The sequence below is a fragment of the Octopus bimaculoides genome, chromosome 6 (genome assembly GCF_001194135.2).
Source record: "Octopus bimaculoides isolate UCB-OBI-ISO-001 chromosome 6, ASM119413v2, whole genome shotgun sequence".
In the NCBI taxonomy this organism is placed as follows: Eukaryota; Metazoa; Mollusca; class Cephalopoda; order Octopoda; family Octopodidae; genus Octopus; species Octopus bimaculoides.
In genome coordinates this window covers 94,764,071-94,769,851 of record NC_068986.1, presented here as the reverse complement: position 1 = coordinate 94,769,851, position 5,781 = coordinate 94,764,071, and the positions used below count along the sequence as shown (strand labels likewise).

General features: G+C 40.1%; 1 protein-coding gene across 1 annotated transcript in view; it reads right to left on the bottom strand.

Moving 5' to 3' along the window:
* LOC106877764 (uncharacterized) overlaps window positions 1–5,271 on the bottom strand; it is a 22,561-nt gene extending 17,290 nt beyond the window's left edge. Inside the window, exon 1 of the mRNA XM_014926773.1 lies at window positions 5,173–5,271. The gene's annotated coding sequence lies outside the window, so the exon portion shown is untranslated. The remainder of the gene's footprint in view (window positions 1–5,172) is intronic.
* Window positions 5,272–5,781: the final 510 nt, after the last annotated feature.

Below are 5,781 nucleotides of genomic sequence, written 5' to 3'. Positions count from 1 at the left end.
TGCATGTGTGTGTGTGTGGGGGGTGAAAAACTTTTATAGTCTAGTCAGAGTTTCGTCCTGGATTATTTACCCCTGTGTAGTAGGTAAAGAGATAATGGGCAAGACTCAGAGTAGACTTTCAGCGTTTAATATAATAAACACATGTATCTACTCTACCGAATGTATTGAGTTCTACATCAGGTAGACTTTTCTCTTGTAAAGTATATTTAAATATACTCTACAATGTGACTATATACCACACCCCCGACCCCCACACACACATCATTTAATGTCCGTCTTCCATGCCGGCATGTGTTGGATGGATTGATAGAATCCGACAAGCCTCTAGCTCCAATGTCTATTATGATATGGTTTCTACGGTAGGGTGTTCTTCTCAAAATCATCCACTTTACAGTATGTACTGGGTTTCTTTACAATACTTAAGACTGAAGATACTTAAGACTGAACAGAGTTAGTATAAAAGATCATTATTTAATGATTACAATACTTAAGACTGAACAGAGTTAGTATAAAAGATCATTTGTTGCCCATGTAACAGGTCATTCCTCTCTTCGTCATTGATGTAGGGAGGAGAAGAACCAACGCATCTTGACATGTGTTGTCGTAGATACTGCCAGAATAAAATTCAAGATGTCAGGCAGCCTAAAGGAATCCAACAATAGATTTGCCCGCAGAGTTTAATCCCGAATCCCTCCCCATAGGCGGGTGCAGCTATAAGGCAACAGAGGTATGAAATAAAGGTTTGTCCTCCTAGATAAGAGTTTGCCTCCCTAAGCTGACGAAGAGTTCTGTCTACACTTATATATCAGGTCAATCTCACTTTTTCGAGACGGACCTGGAAAACGAGGACTTGAGGTCTCGAACGGAAATTAGAAGACTGACAAACTAGCTGGTTGATTGATTGATCGTTTGATCGAGCGATTAATCAACAATCGATTGGGTAAATGGTTAAATAGTTAACTATTGACTAATAATTATATGTAAATTAAAGCCGGTGCGTGTTTCTTATTGGTAAAATGATTTGCCAAACATACAGCATATAAAATATATATTTCAGATATATGTATGTGTGTGCGTGTATGTATGTGTATGTGTGCGTGTGCGTGTGCGTACGTATATGTTAGGCACCACAGGGAATCAGTTGGTAGAAAGCCAGTCGGATGAATGCCATCAAGTTTGTTCCCGAGTCAACTGGAATTGTTCCAACGTGGTTGTGAATCAAGGATGCATGAGTCTTAGATAAGACAGGGTTTTCTGGACGGAAGCTGGGTCTTAATTAACTCCGGATGTGTCTTCTGAGTCGGGTTGTCTGATTGTTGAGGTATCCAAAATGTACAATGATAACAGGTTCCATCACTAATGAAATGTCTAAGCGCATCAGACATTGATGTATGAGAAAACCTGTATGGACTAATCAGTGACTACAAGAACCAGGTTGATTTATTACCAAGAACGGGGTGGCGATAGATAGCGGAACAACGGACAGTGAAGATTAGTAGACTCACCTGTACCTTATATGATGGAGAGCCTACAATAAGCTACCGATCAACCTAAGGAAAGATAACCCCAGGGATTCTTGAGAGGTAGAAAGATGGGATCGTAGAACAACAAAGAATGAATGGTAAATTTGAAATGTGTTGCAGAAAGATATGTCAGAATCTTCGTTGCCTGAAGATCCACCAGGCCAAGATGAAATGCATGCAGATGGTACAAGAGTCACAGCATATAGGAACCTTCTCTGTTGTGACGTAGGAGGAACTAGGTCCGAAATCAGGCCATAGTTCTCAAAACCTTTTGGTGTTGCTAACCTCAGACTAACACAGAGAAACAGAACATAACTGAGTAAAGTGGTCCCAAGCTAACATGGAGAAGGAGTAGGTCGAATTTGATAAAAAAATGAATCTTGATTCAACCTGGAAGTAACGACTAAAGGAAATGCTGATTGTCGGTCCCAGATAATGACTACCATCATCAGCCGAACAGTTGAAAGGGTAGGATTGGTGGAGAAGAAATTAGAGAAACATTGTGAGCAACAGAGCCAATAAGACCCACCTCCACAGTGAGCTTAAGAGCTTTAGGCGGTAGTTCAAAGGGGTAAAATATGAATAGAAGAGACTTCTCACAGAGCTGCAAAGTATCATCTGCAAAAAAAAACTTATGACCTAGAAGAAGGGCTGACTGGTGTCAGAGACGGCGACAGAAGAGCTGCAGTTTAACAAACCCTTATAAATTTATGAAACAGCTGCTGGGCCGAAACGCACCATTCCAATTGTGATATACACACACTTCAGAGACACCTTCGAAAGTGTATCTAGGGACTATGACCTCGGCCACAGCACATCTTTGATCAATCTTCCAATACCGACTCTAGAGTTTGATGGAAAGCAGCTCATTTGGAAAGAGGTCTACAAGTTTGTCAAGAAAGCAAGCACAAGTTCATCTTCAGTAACGAGTAGATTACTTTATTAAGTAGACAAGAGCTGCCTAAGGGTACTATGAAGGCTTTAAAGGATCCCGAGATGATATAGAAGAAAGGTAAGGGGGTTTGTCAGTGAAAGGTTGAAAAAGAAGAGTGCGTTCCAAAGAAAAAAGATCGAAGAACATCAGTCAGTTTAGAGTCCTCCCGTTACTCAGTATTAAAGTAAGATATTCTAAAGTATTGTTTCTGGGTGGTGTCTGACTGGCTGGGCATTGCCAATGTCTATGGATTCATACCCCACAAGCAAATAGAAGAGGCATTGAACAAGCACCATGTTCCAGACCGTTCCTGGACTACTTCAACGGCTTCAGCCCGAGAGTCTCTGCTGAATCTGAAACAACAGAGCAACAATAGTTCGAGACGGGTAGCATTTTAATATTTTTTCGAACTTACTATCAATATGCAAGTAAAGTCGTCTGAGGAATGGCACAGCCTCTCATCAAGTCTGATATCCTGAACCCTTCAATCAGGGTCTTTATAGTTGACCTGGTTGTGACAAGAATGTCGTAGGGGACGGGAAAGCCCTTGTAAAGCTGATTGAACTTCAAGTCAGTAAAATCTAAGTTTCTCATGCGTTGAAAAAAGTTGGAGACAGGAGCAAGTTTTGCACTACAGTTGGGAGTTGTGATGGGTCACCTCATCAGCAGACTGAAGCGAGTGTTCATGGTAACCTGTTCTGGGGAGGTGTTGCTGTACCAAGAGGCATGTGACCCAAAGGTTTTGCTAGCTGGTACTAAGGTCAGACCAGGGCGGAATCGAAGAACAGCAGGTACTATGGATACTGCAGAATCGGGGATAAGGTCTACAAAACCCTGGTGGATGTAGTGCCTCATGAATGGACTGACATGGGTAGCAGCCGAACACTTTGCTATAACGTGAGTTAAAGATGAGAGATCGCTATGTGAGATTCTCGTGGAGGCGCAATGGCCAGTGGTTAGGGCAGCGAACTCGCGGTTTCGATTCCCAGACCGGGCGTTGTGAGTGTTTATTGAACGAAAACACCTAAAGCTCCACGAGGCTCCGGCAGAGGATGGTGGCGAACCCTGCTGTACTCTTTCACCACAACTTTCTCTCACTCTTACTTCCTGTTTCTGTTGTGCCTGTAATTCAAAGGGTCAGTCTTGTCACACTGTGTCACACTGAATATCCCCGAGAACTACGTTAAGAGTACATGTATCTGTGGAGTTCTCAGCCACTTGCACGTTAATTTCACGAGCAGGCTGTTCCGTTGATCGGATCAACTGGAACCCTCGACGTCGTAAGCGACGGAGTGCCAACAACATGTGAGATCCTCACTGACGGTAACACCAGACATATGCAGTAATCTTAAGGGTTCTTATGGCATGTTGTTCATATTTAGATTTAGGTTTGATGAGTTATTTTCTTGATATGTGTTTTGATCGTGTCTTTGAAGGAAAATCTGTCATGACACATCGGAGGGTGTTTCGGGAGGTTTCTATTCGTGAAATGAGGGCAGTTTATTGTAAGAGGAACAAAGGGTAGTGCTATCCGCAAAGAATCGGGTATTGTTGGAGATAGTGGCAGATAATTCGTTGAAGGAAGAGTGTAAAAAACCAAATCAAATATTGGAAAATACCAGAATTGGGAAATTGGGTTGGACGGGAAAAATTGCGCTGCCAGCACAACACACGGTACGATGGTTTGATGTGATAGGCACGTGAGATGGGTGTGGTCCGTAGGCAGTTAGTTTTGTTTCGAATTTCACCTATCAGATATAACAATGTTTTGCTGATGTTAATAAGTCCATGTTGATTTACGTGTACATATTTCATAAAGTATGGATAAATGAAGCATGTCTGTGTATAATCAACCTCAGTATGACCAACAGAATCATTGTTGATTGGCTCAGTTGACAAGGTCAAATATAGTCAGCTGTTAGACCAACTATATATATATATATATATATATATATATATATATATATATATATATATATATATATATATATATATATATATCATGTGGCAAGGCTGCGTGGATCTGCAGGTAAGTCATCCAACTTGATATCACAAAATGATATTTATTTATATCTAACTATTGTAGTAAGGTGGAGTAACGAGTGTTTCATTAGTTCGTGGTACTGAGATCTATTTCTCCTGCAAAGAAAACAAACTGTACTAGACCAGCGCCGAAGAATTTGTCATTCATCCATTTCAAGCTACTCAGCCGAAAATAGAGATAAACATCGGTACAGTTCGTGTTTGACTTGTAAAAATGAGTAAAACAATCGAAGGACGAGCAAAATATGATGACGACTGCAGCGAAATTTGAACTCCCATTGCAAAGTTGCATTGGAGCTAGTACTAAATAATGTAAGTCATTTAATATAGAACTACAAAACTTTACAGCTGCAGACACCATTATTGGTTTCATACAGTACATATTGATTTCTATAACAAACATAAGACCTTTGTGAATGTTTACGTATTAACATCTCCATCTCCTTCCTCCTCTCTCCCTCTCTCTCCCTCTCTCTCACTCTGCTAGCGTACACTTAAAAATCTACATGTTGAACTGGTTACTGAACAGATTTTTTTTCCACAGAAATCGATCCATAATTCCCTAGAATTATGCATCAATTATAGATAAGCCATAATGGATCAAATAATTCGTCCTCTTGCCGACCACACAGTAGGTTAAGAAAGTACAGTTCAAGTGAGATATCAACTTACCAGCCTAGTCAGCGCAGTAACGGACTATTCTGTTTTTCTTTTTAAAACGAAAAGCGACACCATGGAACGCACTGAGACGTCTATTGCAAATTTGACACCACATTGGTCACGTGGTTATGAAATTCCCCGTGATTGGAAAGTCACGTGATTAGTCTGTAAGTATGAAAGAAGTCACTGAGCTAGTACTGTTCCACTTTATTAACAAAATAGCATGACTCTTTCGAAGGACAACAATATTGCTCTTTCTCTGTTTCTTCTTTATTGATTCATTTATTTTACAAATATGGTCAGAACATTCCAGGATCTTCTAAATTCGGAAAAGGACGGAAAGCAACAAAAGTTTAATGAGGCATCTGCTTGTAGATATCTCTTTTCAAAAATTTCTTTCACAATCAAATATTCAATTGAGTAGATTATATACAAAAATATACATAGTATATATTCTTGCATACGATATACATACAATATACAATACATATCTATCTATCTATCTATCTATTTATCTATCTATCTATCTATCTATCTATCTATCTATCCATCCATCCATCCATCCATCCATCCATCTCTCTCTCTCTCTCTCTCTCTCTCTCTCTCTCTCTCTCTCTCTCT